This window comes from Monodelphis domestica, chromosome 4 (assembly GCF_027887165.1).
Source record: "Monodelphis domestica isolate mMonDom1 chromosome 4, mMonDom1.pri, whole genome shotgun sequence".
Classification (NCBI taxonomy): Eukaryota; Metazoa; Chordata; class Mammalia; order Didelphimorphia; family Didelphidae; genus Monodelphis; species Monodelphis domestica.
In genome coordinates, this window is record NC_077230.1 from 98,934,903 (window position 1) to 98,957,225 (window position 22,323).

Here is a 22,323-nt window from a genome sequence, read left to right on the forward strand (position 1 = left end):
ACGCTTATACAGCTAATAAGGAGTAGACCTGGGTGTTGAACCAATATTCTCATTCTAAATCCAGTACTTTCCATTCTATCATACTCCTCCATTCATAAAATAACTAAAGTAAGTGTCCAAAAATGTAATAGGAACCCTAGCAGTGTCCATTGCATGGCACCATACTTTCTCTAGCATATGTGCAAGCTCCCGGGCACATAGAAGTCTCTCAATCAAGTCATTCATTAAAATTAGGAGGTCTAGAAAGAAATAGAATAGTATTTTACATTAGACTCTAAAAGATGATTGTTTAAATACTTCAAGGGATGGCAGTTAGCCAAAATACATCAGTTCTATCATTAATGATCACAGAGCTCTAGAGAGCTCAGTGATAAAAGGTAGACTGAATGAATTTTTAAAATTTCATAAATTTTCGATCAACACCCCCCTGCCACCAACCTTGCAGATTTTCTCTTAAAGCAGACAGGCAGGATATAATAGAAAAATTGGTGATAAGCCCAAGACATGGTCAAACCAAGAGAAGAAAAGATGTACATTAAAAAAAAATAGCTAAAAGAAGATGGTAAATCAAAATATGTCAAGCACTGAGGTTCATACTCAAATGTCCAACTCAAAAATTTCCATTAAGATGGGTAATGAGAGGTCATGTCTAAGTCCATTCCCCCTCTCTACCTCAAAATAGCAAGATATGTGTTGAATAAACAAAAACAGACCAAAAAAGGACAGGAAAAAATTCATCACAATAAAAAACTCCCAGAAAAACCAGCAGAGAAAAGGGGGGAGGGGAGACCAGACACAAACAAACAATAGCTTTCCAACAATGTTGCATGGCTACAAGTCAGAGAATCAAATAGAAGTAGTAGAAGATCAGTCAAAAAACAATAAATGTAGAAGTATAGCAGTATATAGCATGCTATCATAGTTTAATAATTACACTTTAGAGAAATGTTATAGAAGATATCAGAAAATGGCTGACTAGGAATAAAAATAGATGTGCCAGTTACAAAGAGAGAGCAAAGCATTCTTTATATATCCTTACAAAGGAGAACTTAGTGATATGTTGCCATGTATATGTCTGGAGAAAGAGGAAGAAAGCCTTGCTCTGGAAACCCCAATCAGAAGATTTATGAGTAGACACAAACAAAATCAAACAGGTAGAGCAAGCCTATGATTGATTGTTACTTGCATCCCTGGAAAGAGTACTCAAATCATTCAGAGTACAAATCTACTGCGATACTGGAGAAACATCCTAAAAGAGTCCCCAGTACAATGAAAAATACTAAAGATTAAAAAAAAATGCAAAATTTCCAGTAGAGGGATAATGCTTCCAAAGTTATAAAGAACAAATTACATCTTGACACATTTTTTTAATTAAAAAAAATAGAAATAGAAATCAAAGCCTTCAAAGAATTCAAGGAGACAGAGTCCAGAATAGACAATTTAGGACAAACAATGGACAATCACTCTAAAACCCCAGGTTCTCTAAAGAAATAACCAACTTTTATAGTAACAAAAAAAGTGGATCCCCATTGAGAAATTATTTAATAAAGTGATTATGCAGATATAAAGGAATGCTATTTTGTCATCAGAAATGATGAAGGTGAATAATTGGGAAATACCAGAGAAGACCTTTCTGAAATGATGCCTAGTGAAGTACATAGGATATATACAACTATAACAATGTAAATAATAAAACACTGATAGGTAGCCAAACTCTAATTATGATGACCACTCCTGACCCAAAAAAATATGACTGAAATATATTTCCCTCACCTCAAGAGTGGGAAAACTATGGACATACAATATTACATTTGCCCTTAGATATGTTGATGTTTTAGCTTTTAAAAAAAATATTTCTTTTTACTATTATTCTCAATTTGGCAAATATCAGCAAACATGACTATCTCAAAATATGAAAGAAAAGGAGAAAAAAAGAGGACTGCATATGAAACTTCACATCTCCATTACATATAGCTTGCATTTCTTTTTAAAATTATGAGTTCAACATCCCACTTGCAAAGCTGTTAAGCTGGTCTACAACTCCTGAGATTTCAGCTATTCTTTTCAATTCATTTTTTAAAAGGCTACAATGATTCTCTTTCCTATTTTTTTCAATATCTCTATCATATTTCCTCTCCTCTTATCAAATCTCCTATAACAGAAAAAAAAATCTTGTAATAAGTAAGCATAGTCAAGCAAAACAGAACTAAATACTGGTCACATTAAAACTGTATATATTTGTCTGCACTAAGATTCCCCCATCCTCATAATTAGTGGTTGTTTCATCATCAGTTCTCTTTAGTCTTGGTTGCTTGTTTTATCAGAATTTTTAAGTATTTCAAATTTGTTTTTATTTACAATGGCATAGTCACTATATAAGTTGTTCCTATTCTGTTCATTGCAATGTATCGGTTCACTCAAGTCTTCCCAAGTTTTGCAAAATCTATAAACCTTCACACTTTTTAAGACTCAATATTCCATTATATTCATATGCCATAATTGTTCAGCCATAGCTTAACAGTGATAGAACCACCTTATTACTAGTTCTTTATTATAAACAAAAAGTTCTGCTATAAATATTTAAGTACATATAGGTTCTTTCCCTCTCTCCTTTTGGATATCAGTATGTACTGAGTAAAATTATCAACAAGTAAAAAGGAACGGACAGTAACTTTTGGGTATAATTTCATATTTGTTGCCCATAATAGTTAGACTAATCCACATGTCCACCAAAAGTGTTTTGGTGTACCTAAGTCCCTGCAATATCTATCAATGTCCTTATTCTTTGCAATATTTGGAGGTAGAATCTTGAATTGTTTTAATTTATATACCTCTAAAGTGATTTGGAGCTTTTCTTTCTTATAGTTTTTAAATGCTTGGGTTTCTTTCTTTGAAAACTACACCTGTTCATATCCTTTCACCAATTATTTGTGGGGAATTGGCTCATTTTTATATATTTGAACCAGTTCCATATATATATATATATATATGTGTTTAACAGACCTTTACCAAGTAATCCTTCTGTGAAGATATACTCCCCAGTTATTTCACTTCTCATTTTAAGTACATTAATTTTGTTTGTGCAAAAACTACTCATTTTTAGGTAATTCAAATTCTTCATTTTCTCTTCACTCTTCCTCTATCACAGTTGTGAAAAATGTCTCCTTCCTTACTCCTCTAATTTGGTAGAGTGGAGAGAATAAGGAAGACAAGTTTAACCAACACTTACTGAGTGATCCTGAGTGAATCTCTCTCAGCCTTAGTTTCCTCATCTGTAAAATATGGATAAAAATAGCACAGAATTGTTGAGGATAAAGTGAAATAATATAACCAAAGCACTTCGCAAACTCAAAGTAACGTATATTTTTATATATGTTAGCAGTTATTATTTTTGATGTGATTTTTTATGGCTAGAACACATATCTAAAGCTTATTATGGTAATGTTGCAAAATGTTGGTCTAAATCTAATTTCCATCAAACTGTTTTATAGTTTTCCCCAGCAGTTTTTGTTGAATAGTAAATTTTTATCCAGTAATTGGTGTATTGATTGGGGTTTATTGAATACTATGCAACTATATACATATATATATATGTTTCTCTATGTTGAGTTTCTAATCTAATGATCCACTCTATTCTATTCTTAAATCAATACCAAATTGATTTTGATGATTACTGCTTTGTAATAGTTTCAGATCTTGTACTCCTAGGCCCATTTCCCCTAATTTTTCCTAAATTTTCCCTGAGATTCCTGACCTAAATTTGGTTCCTCCAAATTAATTATTTTTGCAGTTCTATAACATAACCCTTTGCTAGTTTGATATGACACCAAAATTATCAGTTAACTTAGGTCAGTTACTTTATTGCACTGGCACAACCCCATTACATATTAATATCTCTCCACTTGCAGCACTCTTTTATTTTCATAGTTTAGTAGATACATCTATATATAAGTTCCTATGTCTGTCTTTATAATTGGACTTCAAATACTTTATATATTCTGTAGTAATGTTGAAATTTCTCGCTTCCCAGAGTTTTGGTGGTTAATGGAGAAATGTATATGTATAAATGTATGTATGTATAAATTTATTATATAACTTGTTACTTTGCAGGTTATTAGTTTTAATCTTTAGTATCTTCTAAGATCATCATATCATCTATACAAGGTGGTATTCCTTCTACCCCACTGCCTATTCAATTTCTTTTTCATGTCTTACTGCTAAATAACATTGATAATGAAAATCTCTCTTTACCCTGATCTTACTGGAAAAGACTCTAGCATTTCTCTATAGTTCAAGAATATACTATTTGCCACATTTAGTAATGATCCAGTTATTTCTATGCTTTTTAGTGTTAGAATAAATAGGTATTATGTTGTCCAAAATTTTTTTCTACATCTAATCATGCAATTTTTGTTTTGTTATTAATGTGGCCTTTATGTTTAGTTTCATAATAATGAACCAAACCCACATTCCTAGAATAGTGAGTAGTTTATGAATGCTTTTATCTCTGCTCATGTTTAATACTTTTGTATTTAATGACATTCATCTATAATCTTTTTCTGCTTTTTTCTTTGTCTAGATATTAATAGTATATTTTATTGTATGTTTATTCTTATTATCACAAGGGAAAGTTTAATGATAGTGGGGGGAAGATATTAAACATCAGGGAATTACTAATGTATGAAAGTCAACAGCTTTGATATTAGAAATAAGATCAGCATATTTGGAACCCTAAAATTCAGAGTTTCAAAAAAACCTTATCAAAACGAAGGTTTCAAAAAAAAAAACAAATAATGTTTGAAATCCGTACAAGTCAAAGCAAATTACGCTAAAGATAGACTATTAGTGAGGATCAGAATTGTCAGAAACACAGGATGAAATAAAATGCTTGAATACAATAGTTGAGGAATTCATACAAAAGAATTTACCAGAAGTATAGGAAATAAAGTAAAAGTATATATATATATATATATATATATATATATACATACATATATATACATATATATACACATACTCACACACATACATATATAAGAAATTACAGAATACCAACAAAGAAATCTTGAACTCAACTCATCTAGAACTATGATAAAGTTTCAATTTTGATATTAAATAATAAATTTACAGGTACTAAGTACCAGTCTAGCACATACCAACAAAAAAGTCTGAATCACATAAGCTATCCTTATCTACATGAAATGAAAAAGATGGACTACATTCTAAAAATGAAGGATGCCTAGTAAATTCAACTTCAGTAACAAATCCCACAAAGTCAATCTAAATCATCAGTTCAAAAAAGATCAATATGTTTAATAAAGGGAAGAATCTAGAGGAAAGTGTTATAAGTGGATCAAATACTGGGTACAGAGTCAAGATGTTTTAGGCTCAAATCCCACCCGACACTACCTGTGTGTCATCTCTCCACAATAATTAATTTCCTTGAGTGGTTTCTTCCAATTCTATATGACCTATGATCCCAGATAATTTTGAATCATTCCCACTGAAGAGAAGAAGCAGATCACCTGATATACAAATTCATCCAACTTCCTACAGTCTCCACTTTGCTATCACATCAGCACTTCAAATTAAAAATATCCAAAACTGAGCTAAATTTTGATCTTTCCACAAAAATATGTTCCTCCCTCTGACTTAATTATTTTTCTTAACGACACTCATTCTATTTCCCATATTTCAATTCTTAGTATTCTTCAATTATTTCCTTTCCTTACTTCTTGGATGCAATTATTTAGCAAGTCTTACCAAATTTACTTCAATAATCTCTCTCAAATCCATCTCCTTCTGCAATACCACATTCAGATATTGATCATATCTTGCCTGGATTATAAAAATAGTATCCCAAGGGGCCTTCCCACCTCCACTCTTTCCAAACTCAGTTCCATCTTCCACATTACTGGCAGATTAATATTTATTATGCATAGCTTATCCAAAAGTTTCAGTTTTTATGAAAAAGTAGCACTGCATAATAGATAAAGCAATAGACTTGGAATTGGAATAATGTGGCAAAGATTCAATTTTATTCAACTGTAAAATAGGAATAATATTTATACCACATAAATGTCTTACTATTCTTGGATCACAATAACCTCTACTCAAAAATCTTCAGTGATTCACCACCGAGTCAAGTTTATTTGTTGGGCATTTAGAGGTTCTAATGGTGTAGCAGAACACTAAAGTCACATTCCTTCTTCAATTTATTCCTAAACTCGATGGAGAGAAAGGGGAGAGCATGAAGAAGGATTAAGGAGCAAGGGGGGAAAAGTTCATTTAAACTCTGTATGCCTATTTCCCCTTCAAAAAATTGTCCCCATTAACTTAACAAGCTAGTTGTTTAGAAAATGCTTTGTAAATCTTAAATTGCTATGTAAATCTGAGTTATTATTGTTCAAGGTCTTTTATATCCGGAACCACTAATTTTACATTTTTCCCTCCTATCCTCGCCATTATTCTATATATTGGACAAAATGGATTAATCTCTGCTCCAGGAATATGCCTAAATCTAAAATACTGTCTTCTCTCTTTTAAAGTTCAATTCAAATGCCACCTCTTCCTCCTTCCTTAGAGCTCTGCAAACATTGCATTTTGCAAATCTCTAATGTACTAAACATTATTTCATTTTAGAGCATTAAGTCCCCCACCTATTACCAAGCAAAAAAGGATATGGAGTTTCCACACTATACAATATCCAAAGATCACCCCCCCTTTTCCCACTGGAGTCTCCATGACCTGGAGGGTCCAAGGCCAAGCCAGCCTTCCTTCTGTTCCTGAATTCCAGACTTTATGACTACACCTTCACTTTAGCTGTACAATAGAGGTGAGGTACAAACTACTGAGTTGTGATGAGAAAGGGATCACTTATGGTTTCAGGTCTATTCAACCCCATTTGGAGTTTTCTTGGCAAAGAAATACTGGAGTAGTTTGCCATTTCCTTCTCCAGCTCATTTTACAGATGAGGAATCTGAGGCAAAAAAGGATTAATGACTCACCTAGGTGACACAGCTAGTGTCTGAGACCAGATTTGAACTCAGGAAGATGAGTCTTTCTAACTCCGGGCCTAACATTATATCCACTGCACCACCTTATAAGTATCAGCTAAGGCTTCATGAAAGATTAGCATTTCAGCTGCTCCTTCAAGGATGAACTGATTTTAACAGGTGGAAAAAAAGTAAAAGTCATAAGAAACATATAGTACCAGTATAAAGAAGACAATTTAATCCAGTCTGTACCCGAGTATGAGACACTGGACAGTATAAAAGAAAGCAGCATAAATTCTGAAGAATTATTAACACCAGTCTAAAAACTTTTTTTTTTTAAATCAACGAGGAGACACTAAAGCATTGAGCTGTGGAATGATCCAACATAGTTTTCCATTAAGAAAATTCTTCTCATAGTGGTATGTAAAATGGGTTGAAAAAGGCAGAAACTGGTTTGGAAGCTATTAAAGAGGGGGAAACATAATGAATGCTTCAACAACAAGGGATTTAAGATATGCTACAAAAATGTACCCACTTAGCACTACTCTATTTCTCTGTACATCTATCAAGGATTACTTTGGTAAATTACTGATAGTTGTATTAGTTTCTCTTGAATTTAGATCATCTACTGTACATTGTTGGGATTTCAGGGGAGAGGGCAAATTGATGAAGGAGAATTTAAAAACTAACCTAAGTAACTTTGATAACTAATAAAGTATTTGAAGCAGAAGAAGCATCAAGATGTGAAATTTCCAAGGGGCAAATGGATTTAAAGAGGAAACTCGGGCTCTGTTTGCTATTTCTTCTATGTCAATCAAGACAAAATAAACTTTTTTCATTCTAAATAAGGGCATGAGACAGCCAGCATGAAGAGTTCACCTTTCCCCTTTTAAATGTTCAATTCAGATCCCCAATTCAAGGAAAATATGAAATATACAAAGGATTTACTTTGGGGGCAAAGTACATAGCAAGTTGTACATTTCTTTAAGATAACCATTATAATCATTAGCAGAATAGAACTAACTTTTAGTAGATCATAGCCTTCAACACTTAAAAGAATTTAAGTTCTGTCACTGATCCTGTGTGACTTTGTACTCTACTCAACTTTTTAAGACTAAAAATTATATAACACATACCATTTAATAGAAGTTTGCTTACCTAAATCTCTCAACACCTCAATCATCAAAGGTATAGACAAAAATAAAGCAAAAAACTTTTTTAACATGTATATTTCCTAATTATATTTTATATCTGCTTAAATATCCCTTAGTTTTACTAGAATATTAAAATAAAAACTGCTTCATGTCTTCATTCTAAAGTAACTTACTAATAAAACTGTCAATTAGTTTTTAATTTGTGGCTCTTAGGAGCTTTCAGCATTTTTTTCATTTTATTAATGAGTAGAGTAGCTCAGGAGATTGAGAGCTAGGCCTAGAGACTGGATGTTCTAAGTTCAAATCTGATCTCAGACACTTCTTAGATGTGTGACTGTGGGCAAGTCACTTAACCCCCATTGCCTAGCCCTTGCCACTCTTCTGCCTTAGAACCAATACATAGTATTAATTCTAAAGCAGATGGTAAGAGTTTAAAAAAAAAAAGAAAAAACATTTTCTAAAAATTCAAAAACTTTGTTAGTAATATTTTTACCAAATGTCTTCAATATTTTAAAGACTGGGCAAAATCAAATAGAGAATCCAGATTAAAAGATGGAATGTACTTTAGAGATCATTTATGCCAACCCCAATCAGAGAATGTCAGGAAAGCTAAGCAGCTTGTCCAAGGTCACAAAGCTAGTGACAAAGACAGAACTTGAACTCTGTGTTCTTTCCACTAAACTGGGGGTAAAACTTCTAAATTCTTTCAACATAATTTCTTATGAAAATGTAGTTCTTCCTGAAATTTCTTAGTCTGTTAGAATTTTTTTCAAATCAGGTTAGATACTGTGTAACAAACTGTCATTTCTATTTTAAATCTAAGCACTACTAAAGTTTAATCATTTGTTCAGGATTAACACTACTACAAATTTATAATAATAAAAGCTGACATGTATACAGTTCTTTGGCATTCCATAGGTCATAGCCCTGTCACTTCGGGGAGCTAAGAACTTTCCACCGATCTCCAACTTTTGAGTCTTTGGAAGTTACCTAAGGTAAAAATGAGTTGTGACTTTCCTATGAGCACAGTCTACAAGTGTCTACTGCAAGATTGAAAGCCAAGTCTTCCTACCTCCAGGGGCTTTATATATAGTCTTAAGAGTTCAACTCAAATACTTGGTAAGCACCTACTTCATGTTACACACAAAAAGTAAAAGAAAACCTATAAATTAAAAAACCTATTCAAATTTCAGGTCAGACTGATAAATCGTTGAACTGTATATAAATTCACATCACATTTTTGCAAGGTATCTACTACCAAGGTAGTAGGGGTCTGATCTGAAATTTTTTAAATGTGTAAACTATTTTGAATCACAGAACCCAAACTTTTAACAGTAAACATTCTTCCTGCGTTAAATTCTTCTCTCATTATAGAAATAGTAGTTCTTGTTTTATTGGGTAGTAGTTGGGAGACTAGAGTCTCCTGAAAATTTGTAAACCCTACAATAAAAATTCAATAAATATCAAATAATGTGAGCAAATTGGACCGAAACAATAACTTTTAATTCCCGCAAATATCCCAATCCCTTAAACAGAGCGTAATCACCCATTACGGACAACCCAACTGAAACCTTTAGGGTCTTCTCTACACCAACATCAATTCATAAGATTTTTCTTTCCAACCCCAGATTATGGAGGGAAAACAACTTTTTTAGGTTTCGCCTCCAGGTGGGTTGGGAAACAAGCCGGGTCGGCGCCCAAGGGTAGGGCACGTTTTTGCAACAGGACCACTTTTAAGGGGTGGGGAAAGAAGATAGCGGGAAAGAGCGGTTTGAAGGCAACCCCTTCTTTCCTCCCGCCAAACACCCCAAGCTCCCCCTCCTCCACACACACATACACGCACGCACACATGCACAAACATACATACACAAACGCATATATCCCCCATTTCCGCCCGAGCAAAACCTGACCCTGCCCTACCCCACCCCAAAGAACAAGAGGCCTTAGACGCGGCGGACTGCAGAGCCTGGACGACCCCCAGGCCCCCTCGGCCGCGGCGAGATAGGGTCATGTGACGCCGCGATAGCGGCAGCGGTGAAAGCACCGCAGAAACGCAGCCACCCCGCGCCCGCCCCCCGACACAACTCGAGGTCCACGGCGAGCGGACTGCGTCCCGAGGGCCCCGGGTGGGAAGTGGAGCGGACCGCGGCCGGGTTCTAGCAGCGGGCCCGGGCCAGTCACAAAGGCTGTGGGCTCCAGTCACGCTCCAGCCCCCGAGTCGGGCCGGAGGGAACGCGGGGGACAAACATTTACGGCGGCGGAGGGAGACCAGGGAGCCCGTGTTTCCGGGGTCCCCGCTGCGTCCACCGGCAAACTCCTCGGGCGCCCCCCTCCCCTCCCCCTTCCCCCAGGGCCGCCTCCCCCGTCATGCCACCACCCGTCCAGGCCCCGCCGCGGTCTCCCCTCCCCCGCCCGTTCCCCCGCTCTCGCTCGTTCGCTCGCTCTGCTCCCGGCCTCCATCTTGAATCGGCGCTTCCAACCCCCGCCGCTGCCGCCGCCGCCGCATTCCCCCTCTTTCCCGCCCCCCGTAACCGCCGCCGCCGCCCGTTCTCACCTCGGCTGCCCATCCCGGCGCCGCTGGCCGCCGACCCGGTTTTCCCCTAAAAGTCTCCGATGTGTTATTCCCGATGTGGGGGGGTTTTAGCGGGGTGGTCGCCGGGGGTTCGAGAGCGGGGGCCGCGCCTTCAGCGGAGCTGCAATCCTAACCCGCCATCTGGTGGCATTTTCCACACGCCAATGGCGCCGCTGCAGACCCGAGGCCCGACCGCCCTCTGCTGGCCGCCCGCGCCACAACCTCACTGCCGGGTCCGGCCGAGGAAGGGGCGGGCGAGAGGCTGGGGGGGGGGGGGCGGACCCAAAGCGCGGGTAGGGGACCCGGCGGCGGGGGAGTGAGGGGCAGTGACACAAGCGCTTACGCGGCTCTTACGTTAACAGTGCACATGCGCCCCGTCACGGCGGGAAAAGCAACCAAACACAGCGGTTCTTCTTCCCGCTCTTCCTCACACCCCCCTCCCCCTCTTTAGAACCTCTCTGCTCTCCCCACCAATCCCTCCCACAACCTCCTGGTGCCGAATCCCTAAATACAAATTAAGGACTTTACAGACAGTTCGTGGAGTAGATGGGGGGCGTAGAGGAGGGAGGAGGCCAGGGAGTCGTGACGTCACCGTGCTCATCAAATGTGGCCGGCCATTTTCGGAGATTTCTCAGCTTGCAGCGAGGGGGCTCCGTTCCTGCACGTTCCCCAGCCGCTGGGCTCCTCCTTGCTGGCGGGCCCGGCGGGCCCCCTAGTTGGCCCCGCCTCCCTCGGCCATCTCCTCCTGTCATTCTCTGTAGCAGAAGGGGGAAAACTACGCGGAAATGGGGCAAAGGGGCGGAGAAGTGAGTCCCTCACCAACTCCCCCCGCCCCTTGTCTCTGCGCCAGTGGCCCCCAGCCCTCCTGACGCCCGGGGCTTGAGGTTCGAGATTCGGAGATAAACCGCCCCTGTCATAGTCTAGCTTGGAGGGAGCCGGGGGGAGGAACATCCGAAAAATTCCCGGAGAAGAAAGGGTAAAGCTAGGGGCCAGGCTGCAAGTCCCCCAAGCTGGCGCCCGGAGGCGTCTGACTTTTTAATAAGCTGGTGCAGGATGTGGTGCGGGATCCTGCATGAGGAGGCAGCAGAGGCCACTTAGTGAAAAGATGGTCTGTCTGGAAAGCTACATAGACCCAGCGTCTGGGCCAGCTTTGTCCTCTGATTCGTTCAAGTGCGAGTTCCGTGGGGCGTCCATGAAATGGGAGTAAACCCAATAAATCTACCGCACAGGAACGACAAATCCAGGGTCCCAAAATGGGAAAGAAAAAAAAAAGTCTTTCTTCTACTAGATCACTTAATAAACCTCCTCTTTCCCTACATAGTGACCTCTATGTGGTCTAAAACCACTCCCTGTCCTAGTTCATCAAGCCTCCTTTCAGACCTGCTTACCTCATGCTTAAAGCATTTCTAAACCTCCACTCCTTAACTATTATTAGCTCTTTACTCCCCCATCATCGGTAGTGTGCAGTAATGTCACCCTCCCCCTCCCAAGCCTTTATTTGTTCGTGGGTCTGTCCAGAAGGTCGAAGTCATATAATTAACCTATAATAATGCTTTAAAGTTTACCAAGTACTTGCTTCTAAATAACTCTGACAATGCAAGATTTTTTTTTTGGCCTTGACCTGTAATTTTATCCCTATGGGGAATCTTGGAATGGAAGCTACTACCCCCCAACAAGTTGGCGATTTGTAACTTGTAGCCTTAGAGTTGCCTGGGGACTAAGAAGTTAAGTGACTTATCCGTGGTCTTCTACAGAAGCTGTATTAGTGGTAGAATTTAAACCCAGACCTTCTTCAGACCAACTTCACTACAGCTGTTATCCACATTTTTGCATATGAGGAAGTGGCCCCAAATTCATAGACCACTTAAAAGCTTCATGTCTATATAGCATGAATACTTTCCTTAAGAAGAAAATTTAAAAGTTCAAATCATTGAACAGTATCACAAAAAAATTACTATATCTTAATGAAATAAAACTCAACTTGTTGCCAGTGTGGGAATAACTTTAGGACTGGAAATCAGAATTGATTAATTAAAACAAAGTCAAATCAAGTTAGAAAAAAGATGAAAAGAACATTACATAAAATTATAACAATCCCAACTTGAACTGTTCGTTGGACAAAAATGAAAAAAGGGGAAAAAAAGATATACTTTCCCATATATAAAAGGAAATACTTCAAGTAAAATTTACAATTTCTTATAAAATTTAAATCACTGTAAAGCAATCATCTCAATGAGGAAGCCAAAAGGGATCAAAAACAATTCTGACCAGCAAACTCTTGATTTCCTTGTCTTCTCTCTGATATAGGTGCTACTTAGCTGCTAAATTGATATTCCTAAATCACATGTCAGTCCACTACTCTATAAACTCCAGTGGTTCCCTCTTATTCCAGGATCAAATTCAAATTCTTTCACAACCTAGTTTGAACGTTTCCAGATTTGGTACATGCTACTCTTCTTTAATCCACATTCCACTCAAACTTGGTGTTCCTTACTATATCTCTCAACTCCATACCTTTGGCTATACAATAACCAGGCTGCCCTCACAACTTAGAATTTACTCCCTTTTTCCACTTCTTAGAATCCCTAGTTTCCTTCAGAGTTCAACTCAAATGCTACCTCTCTGACCTCTCTGGGGACTTTCCCAAGCCTTCCATCTATTAGTGCCTCCCTACCCCCAACAAAATTACATTGTATTACATATGTATATGTTAACCCTTTTTTAACTTTTACCTTCTGTCTTAGAACCAATACTTTGTATTGGTTCTAAGACAAGAAGAGCAATAAGGGCTAGGCAATGGAGGTTAAGTAACTTGCCCAGGGTCACACAGAGGAAGTGTCTGAGGCTAGATTTGAACCTCGGACCTCCCATCTCTAGGCCTGGCTCTCAATCCAGTGAGCCATCTAGCTGTCCCCATATTAAAAAAAAAATTTTTTTTTGCAATATTCTCTACCAGCACCTCCTAACTGTTTATTGAGAGTAGAATCTTTCATTTTTTTCCTTTGAATATCCCCAGTGTGACACATAATAGTTTTTTTTTTTTAATGTTAGTCAATTGATTAGTTGCTTCCGTGCCAAGTAGAAAGACAAGGCAGCCAAGGGCAATACAAGTCTAGAATGCAATCTTATTTATGAAACACCTTAGAGAAGGATGGTAGAAAATGATAAGTAGTATTACCTTATATAATAAAAAAGCAAAAAAGTAGCAGAGATGAAAATAAGCCTACTGAAAACTCAACATGAGATCTAGCTAGGTCATAAAATACCACAAACATTCAAATATAAAATTAACAGGAAAAAACCAAATAGATTGAAACTGGGAAGAATTGTATTAGTTTTATGCAAAAATCTGTTTTTCTCACAAGTGACAATAAAACTTTCATTCAAATTTAACATGAGTCCACAGTATACTAAATAAAGAAAAAAAAATCACTTAAGAAAAGAAGTTGAGAAGAGTAATGAATGATCAAATGAAATATACACTGAGGAAATTTGTTGTAGGAAACATCATCTTAAAGGATGTATGTAAGGTATTGTTTTAAATAACTCCTAAAAAAAAAAGAAAAACTTGTTAACAAATCCCCCAAAAACCAATGATCAAAAGGCCATTAATTATGAACCCATATAACTACTTTCCCATTATTATTAAAACTTTACAAAAATCTATAAATATGCTTAATGAAAAGAGAGGAGGGAAACAAGCTTTCATAAATTATTTTTCTACAGCATGCCACATCTTTACAGTCACACAGTTGACTGAAAGGTTAAAATAATCCAAGGTTCTACTTTGTTTATTTTCTGTTAATTACATGCAAAACATTTAATTTGGTAGAGCAAGCCTTCAAGACTCTCTTTCCACATAGTGTCTCCTTCACTAGTTAAGAATATACTGGATTTCTTGATAAATGCATCTACAAAAATGACTTCTTTCAATGATTCTTTGTTTATATCAAGCAAGGTATAAAACAGGAAGCAGTATGCTTACCAAAAATATTTGCCATTAGCATAGAGATTATTATATACAAGTTTTAAATAGAAGACGGTGAAGTCTTGGAGATGGTATTGCCAGTAGCATCAAGCCCCAGAACACTGGAGGAAATCTTCAGTGAGATCCACAATAACTCTAGCCTAACAATAAATCTAGCCTAACAATTTATACCGGAAAAACAAAACAGATGAAAAATATCTATTGGCTAGACTACAATAGGAAATTGGATAGCCAATTCATCTTCTCTATCAAGAAAATTAATACATCAGTATTAACAGTGTTCTAGATCAGATACTGGAGATAGATGATGACTTGGAACAGAATTCAGTTGGAGGAAGAGAACTGACTAGATTGTTTTTCAAAATTATGCAATACACTTAACAATCCGAAACTTTGTCCTAGTGCTTACATGGGAACACATATCACACACACACACACACACACACACACCTATTTGCCACAAATATCTGTTCTTACAATGCTTTCCTGTTTTGAATCTCAAGATACAAGAGCCTCTGGGAAAAAAATTACAGGTAACTCAAAGGGCACTACAAAGGTATATACAAGTCTCCCTATGCTACAATTTATCTCCAAAGATAATCTATGAGCACAAAGTGAAGTGAGGTGTATTCTCAAGAAATTGTGTAGCCAGAATATTTCCATAGTGAGGACAATGGATAATAGACAACTCAAGTATCCATGAGATATTGAAAGAAAATAGAAGTCTGCCTTCAGTACATTGGGTTGGTTCATTTCTATCCTTTGTATTGGAAGAGGACCAAAATGCTATCACAGGTGATGTTTTTTGATTCATGCATAAATTGAAATTAAGTGAGGCAGGTTTGCATAAAATTGTAGGCCTTGTTCTTTCTTCCAATCATTGAAATCCAGTAGCAAGAAAAAAGTCAAGATGACTGGTGGGATACAGTGAATGACCTTGACTTCTTTGATGTCTAACCAAGCTTAGTGCTCCACAGCACCCTCTTCCACTACCTTCATGGCTATTGGAACAAATTGAATAGATTCTCAATAGAAGATCTACTCCAACAGAGAGTATTTCCACAGCAGTGACATCACACATTCTTTGAAATATGGAAGTACTGAAATATTATCATCTTTAGAAAAGAAGACTCAGAGTTGAAACAAGAACTACTATGCTGGCAAGAAGTTGTTTACTCACCATTTTTTTCCACTAAGAAATTTTATAACAACTACAAAATTATGTTTTGTGACTAGATATGCTTATTCATTTTTCTCATAGGGGCATACTTTATCAAATACCCACTGAGTCTACTAGATTAAAAATACAGTTCATCTCTTTTTTTCTTGGATAATATCAGAATCTTCTGGAGAATTTATTTATGTTCCACTTTAATTTTTTAAAAATCAGAGAAACTTTTGGATTCTCTATACTTTTAAGTCAATTATGTGATTGTGAAAATTACATTATAGAAAAATCATCTGTGAATATTCTCTTGTCATTTTTTTTAATCCTACATACTCTTGGTATATAGGTTATTCTTATAAAGATTTTGTTGGTGTTAGAATGTAGGCATAGCGTTTAGCTGTTACTAATGTCCTCCTGACTACTTTGAGAGGGAGAGGAATATTAATAAAATCTGTATTTTCTAAGTCATATAATTTTTTTAAAATTAATTCCTATAAAGAAGGAATAGAGAAGATCACAAATGATAAAATGGATAATTTTAATTGCATAAAATTTTTTAATGTTTTCAAAAATAAAGCCAAGGTAATTAAAATTAGAAGGGAAAGAGATAACGGGGTCAGGGGGATTGTTGCAGAAAATTTCCTTGATAAAAATTTATTAACTAAAACATATTAGGAACTGATTCAAACGTATAAGATTCAAACTTAAAAGAACAAGAGCATTCCCCAATAAATAAATGGTAAATAACTAAATGAAAAAAAGCTTCCAGTTGCTTCATAATTAGGGAAATGCAGATTAAAACAGTTTTGAAATTCTACCTCATATAGATCACATTAAGGAAGATGACTAAAAAGGAAAATGAAAATTATGGGAGGGACAACTAATGTGTTGCTATTAACTTGTCCAACCATTCTGGAAAGCAGTTTGGAATGATGTCCCAAAAGTCACTGTAGTATATGAACCTGTTGATGAAGCTATGCTACTATTAGACATATCCCAAAGAGAGAGGGAAAAGGAATAGTCAGAAGGATTTATAACAATTCTTTTTTGTTATAACAAATAGCATATTAATGTAAAGTAATGTTATTACTATCTAAGGGATAAATAAATTGTTGCTAATTTATTTGCTAAGAAAGGGATGGTTTCAGAGCAACCTGAGATAGACTTGAATAATATTCCAAGTGAGATAAGCAAGACCAGGAGAAAATGTATACAATAATAGCAATATTGTAAAAACAGTGATCAACACAATGATGAGTTATAATTCCAAATGACTGAAAATGAAGCATGCTGCTTACCTCTTGACACATAATGGACTCAAGCTACATAGCAAGACATACTTTCATATGTGGTCAATGTGGAAATTTGCTTTTCCTGATTTTGCATATTTGTTAGGAGGCTTTTGTATTCTTTCTCTCCAGATGGGGAAAGGGGTGAGAGGGTAGGGTTGGGAGAGAAAACAGACTTAGGAATCAGGTTGCTTCTTAAAAAAGAAGAAAAAAGAAAAGAAGCTAGTTTTTAAATGTACAAAAAAATGACAGAAGGAAGACCAAAAAGAATCAAGGCAAGTAGGACAACTTCGAAAGTTGCATGTTAAATCTATAATGTCCCTTAAAAGAAAATCAAACTCTATATGATAGATATTTGCAGTTTTGTGTATAATCTTATTTTACTACTATATATGCTATTCAACTGTATATTAAAATATTAATTTTATTTGACAAGTTTAGAATAATTTCAAATCCCTTCACCTCTCTGAGCTCCAGACCTGCAGCTGATAACATGGCTAAACATGCCAAGAAGGTCAGAATTGTTGGTAAATATGGAACAACCTCAAAAAAATGAAGAAAATTAAAATTAGTCAGCACACCAACAATACCTGTTCTTTCTGTGGTAAGACCAAAATGAAGAGATGAGTCATGGGTATCTAGCATTGTGGATCCTGTATGAAAACAGCTGTTAAGATAAAAAATTGGGGGGAAGCTGGGGCAGGTAGAAATTAGTTTCTCTCTGCAAGGAGTATTATATTTTTAGAGCTTTATTAAAGGTTGAGAATTCAAGAAAATACAAGTAAGAAAGGCACGTGCTAGGTGGGCCGAGAGGCCCAATTCAATTTCACTCACATCATGAGAGGCCTGTCTGCTCCGAAGCGGAAGTAGAAAAGAGCCCCTCAGTAGGTGGAGAACTCCTCTAAATAATAATTTGTGTTCTCACCCAGGTGAGAATTCAGTGTAATTACAAAGCATTCTGGGAAGTGAGCAAGGACTTCTGGGGACAGGAGTCCTGGATTCAAGTCTCCATTTTTACATTTCACCATGTGATCATTTGGGAAGAAGGACTTCCCCAAAGGATCAAAAAAAATGTAATCAATTTAAGGATTACAATAATTTGAGGATAAGAGAAAAAAACAAAACAAAACAAAACCAATAATTGCTGGACGCATTGACAAAAAGCCAGTTAGGGGGCAGTCCCCTTTGGCATGAAAGTATACATACAAATAAATGTTCAATCAACCACACCCAAAGTTCATTCTTGTGCAGCTTTTGGTCTGGAGGCTTCTTCATGGTGTCTTCTCCAACAGTTCAGTTTCTGGATTCAGAGAGAGGATTCATCTTTACCTAAAATTCTTCTCAAAAGGAATTTAAACTTTGCAATTTAAAATAATGATTTTTTTTTACATTTCCCCATGTTGTGGGTGATTGAAAAAGAACAAACAAAAGACAGGATCACTTAGGGATGCATGGCTGAGGTATGAGGTATGTGAATCAATTGGTAAGAGAAATTAAAAAGACATCAGAAAAATCCAAATAAAAAAGAAAATACTGGATGAAAATATAGACTATCAAAGTCTTATGTGTAAAAATTCTAAGTAAAGGAAAAATAAATCTATAACAGGTCCTTGAATCAGGGCCCAATTAAATGATCTAAGCAATGATGCATTTACCCAGTCAATAGCCAGGACTACAGAAAGGTACCACACTATGAAAGACAGAAAAGGGGACCAGATTATAGGAGCCAAGGTTTTGGGGATACTTGTCTGTGAGCATTTTCTGAGTGAGTGTGGGCACAAGGAAAGCCTATGTCTAACAATGTTAAACACAGTAACCTCGAGTCTTCACATTAGGTTCAAAACCTTTGCATTGGCCTAGAAGTGCATCAATCCATCCTGGATTGGCTTTTCTTTGGCCCTGTGCAATGGCTCTTTTGTGTATATCTTGTCCTGGAATCAGACAGAATTATTAAGTAAAGTCCCATAATTTTTTAAACAATTAGTGGCATCATTTTTATAGTCACAAGCTTTTGGGGCATGCATTAGCAAATGTATCTTAAACTTATATTTCTGCAAAATCAAAAAGTTAAAGAAAATCTTAATACTGGTGACATGTGCTTCAAATATAAAAAAGAGAGAGAAATAAGAGACTGAAATAGTATATTGCACATGCAAGAAAAATATAATAAAAGAGTTTTAAAAATTCAAAAATATAACTTACAATCATTGACACACTGTGTCAGCTAAGAAAATGTAGGATACAAGGCTTTCTCACCAAAAATGAGATCCATTTCCTCTTCATATCTGGCCATGATCCACTGTGAGTGAAAGCAAATGAATTGAACAAGCTATCAATTTTCATTTTTAAAGAACAGTAGAACAAATATGTGGTTATCAATATCCCCAAAATTCTCAATAGCCCAATTAATTACAATAGCAAACAATCACACTATCATATTTCACATAAGTTGCTGTATGGCATTTTTTAAAAAAAACCTATGAATTGATGGATATTTGTCACAATTTTTACAAACGTAGCAATCTTTCAACCTTGGTAATAAACATATTTTTAAACAAAGTAAAACTCATTTTGGGTTTAGAACATCATCAAGAAATCTCATTCTGGTGGAAGTAAAGTAGTGAGATAAAGAGTATAAATGAGGGATGCTCCTTTTTTGGAGGCTTTTTAGGGATACAAATGCCCTGAGATTAACTGCCCAACTTCTATTCACATATTTAGAAACTCGGGAAGGTTGGGGGTTATAAAATGTATTTCACTTCAGCTATTAGAATGGGCCTTACACCTCATGTTAGGGGCAGGCAAAAATAACCAGAGATTGTTAAGAAAAAATTCTAAAAATCATGTTTTAAAAAAACCCTTAAAATCAATTGAGATATTTAGCACAGCAAAATTTCCAAAGGTTGTTATAGCAATTGTAACCAGTTCTGATGAAGTCCATCCATCCTCTATGTGACAATTTACAAAGGCAAAATAGGAAGGCTGTTTTTTCATATATGGGATTAATTACAATGATATTTGTTCAATATGGTTATGGGGGAAAGCAACAGACTATAACAGTATTTAAAACTTAGTACATTAAAATGATTCAGTGTAACAGAATAATATTGAATGCAGTAATATATGAATTTAAAATCACAAAGTTAAATCTTAAACAAAGCAAACAGTAAAATGCAATAGAAACACAGAGATTTTTATAAACCATTGGAGTCTGAAATGCCTTAAAATATATAACCTCCAGTCTCTTTAAAGTTCCTTGGGTTCTTTTTTAAAAATTATCCATTTAGATGTATATTGTCCAAAGGCAAAGTGGTAAGGGGTAGGCAATGGGGGTTTAGGGACCCATCCAGGGCCACACAGCTGGGAAGTATCTGAGGCCAGATTTCAACCTAGGACCTCCCATCTCTAGGCCTGGCTCTCAGTCCACTGAGACACCAAGCTGCCTCCCCAAAGTTAGCTAAAGGGTTACAGGAAGCTGAATTTTCTTCAGGTGAAGTCAATAAAAGGATCAATGCAATTAAAAGATATCCTTGTAAAATAGCCATGTTTTTAAGTTTCTGTTCTTAAGTCTCTTCTCTCCTTTTTTCTCTCTCCCCTCCTCTGATACCTCCTCCTGCCCCAGTCCACGTGGCTAATCTTAGTCTAAGGGAAAATTACCTCCCCTTCTTTACCAGCTGGTAGAAATGAGTTCTGGGCCTGAGTCAGGATTCCTTGGCTGGGAGGTTCATCCGGGTCAGGATTGCAGGCAGCAGGGCAGGAAGCAGGAGCACCAGGTGAGAATGGAGAGAGGCCAAGAACAGGAGCCAGAGCCAGAGCGGTCAGCTGGGGTGGGCAGGTGAGCTGCAATCTGGGTCAAACAGCAAACTGGTCTGGAGCAGATGGCTGCAGGCAGGCAGGGAGAAGCAGCCATCCGAAGGGGATGGCAGCAGGCAGGTAGGCAGACAGGCAGGCAGGGAAGGGCCAGGCCCGGAGCCGGTGAGCTATCTAATGACTGGAACGAGCAGCAGCTTTGTGAGGGTAAAAAACCTTGGCCAGAAAATCGTGGATCAAAAAAATTTCTAGGCACTAGCTATTAAAAGCTGAACTTAGTAGAAAAAAGAATCAGAAAATATTCAGAAGATTAAGACATGTCATTTATCCCTTCATGGTTGCCAAAACTGTTAAGATAAAAAATTGGGGGGAAGCTGGGGCAGGTAGAAATTAGTTTCTCTCTGCAAGGAGTATTATATTTTTAGAGCTTTATTAAAGGTTGAGAATTAAGTAAGAAAGGCACGTGCTAGGTGGGCCGAGAGGCCCAATTCAATTTCACTCACATCATGAGAGGCCTGTCTGCTCCGAAGCGGAAGTAGAAAAGAGCCCCTCAGTAGGTGGAGAACTCCTCTAAATAATAATTTGTGTTCTCACCCAGGTGAGAATTCAGTGTGATTACAAAGCATTCTGGGAAGTGAGCAAGGACTTCTGGGGACGGGAGTCCTGGATTCAAGTCTCCCTTTTTACACAGCATCTGGTGGTCCCTGGATGTATAATACCACCTGTACAGTCACAGTTAAATCTGCCATCAGCAGACTAAAGGAATTGAAAGACCAATAAAACCTTATCTTTATCAAATATGTGGAGTCCATTGTCCAACAATAAATGGGTTAATTTATGTATTATAAAAAATCAAACCTTTCAGAATCTTGCTGCCTTTTATATTATAATATTTTCTCCTCTAGATTATTCTGTTCATGGAAAATATTGTATTGATTAATTCCAGAACATTTTTCTAGGCCTTATAAATGATATGCATAATCACTTTTAAGAATTTTCCCTAACTATAAAACAGTAAAAAATAAGTGAAAGAACATTTATTGTCCAGACTCCAGTCTATGCTGAATGGGCAACCTATAAAACTCATTGATCAGCATACAGTTCCATATAAATATATATGCACATATACATATATTTACATGTACACATATTTGTACATGTGTGCATGTGTATATATAGATAGAATATATAGAGAGTATGCATGGATGTGTGTCTCTATCTACCTGTATACATTTATTAAGCAATTATTATTTACTAGGTGCTCAGGATATAAAAACAAAGAATATAACAGTCCCTACTTTCAAGGAACTTACATTTGTGTGTGTGTGTTTGTGTGTGTGTGTGTCT

At 36.9% G+C, this 22,323-nt stretch overlaps 2 protein-coding genes across 7 annotated transcripts in view; one reads left to right on the forward strand and one right to left on the reverse strand.

Moving 5' to 3' along the window:
- The window catches only part of STAG1 (STAG1 cohesin complex component), a 384,901-nt gene extending 373,495 nt beyond the window's left edge, over positions 1 to 11,406 (reverse strand). For 3 of the 6 annotated variants that reach the window (XM_056793659.1, XM_056793656.1, XM_056793657.1), the window contains exons 1-2: positions 10,704 to 10,948; positions 3,230 to 3,272 (exon numbers count right to left, since the gene is read on the reverse strand). The gene's annotated coding sequence lies outside the window, so the exon portion shown is untranslated. Of the gene's footprint in view, positions 1 to 3,229; positions 3,273 to 10,703; positions 10,964 to 11,249 lie in introns of those variants that run through there. The other 3 variants (XM_056793658.1, XM_056793654.1, XM_056793655.1) reach the window with 3 other exon arrangements.
- SLC35G2 (solute carrier family 35 member G2) overlaps positions 1 to 22,323 on the forward strand; it is a 175,585-nt gene that overhangs the window by 18,225 nt on the left and 135,037 nt on the right. The window lies entirely within an intron of this gene.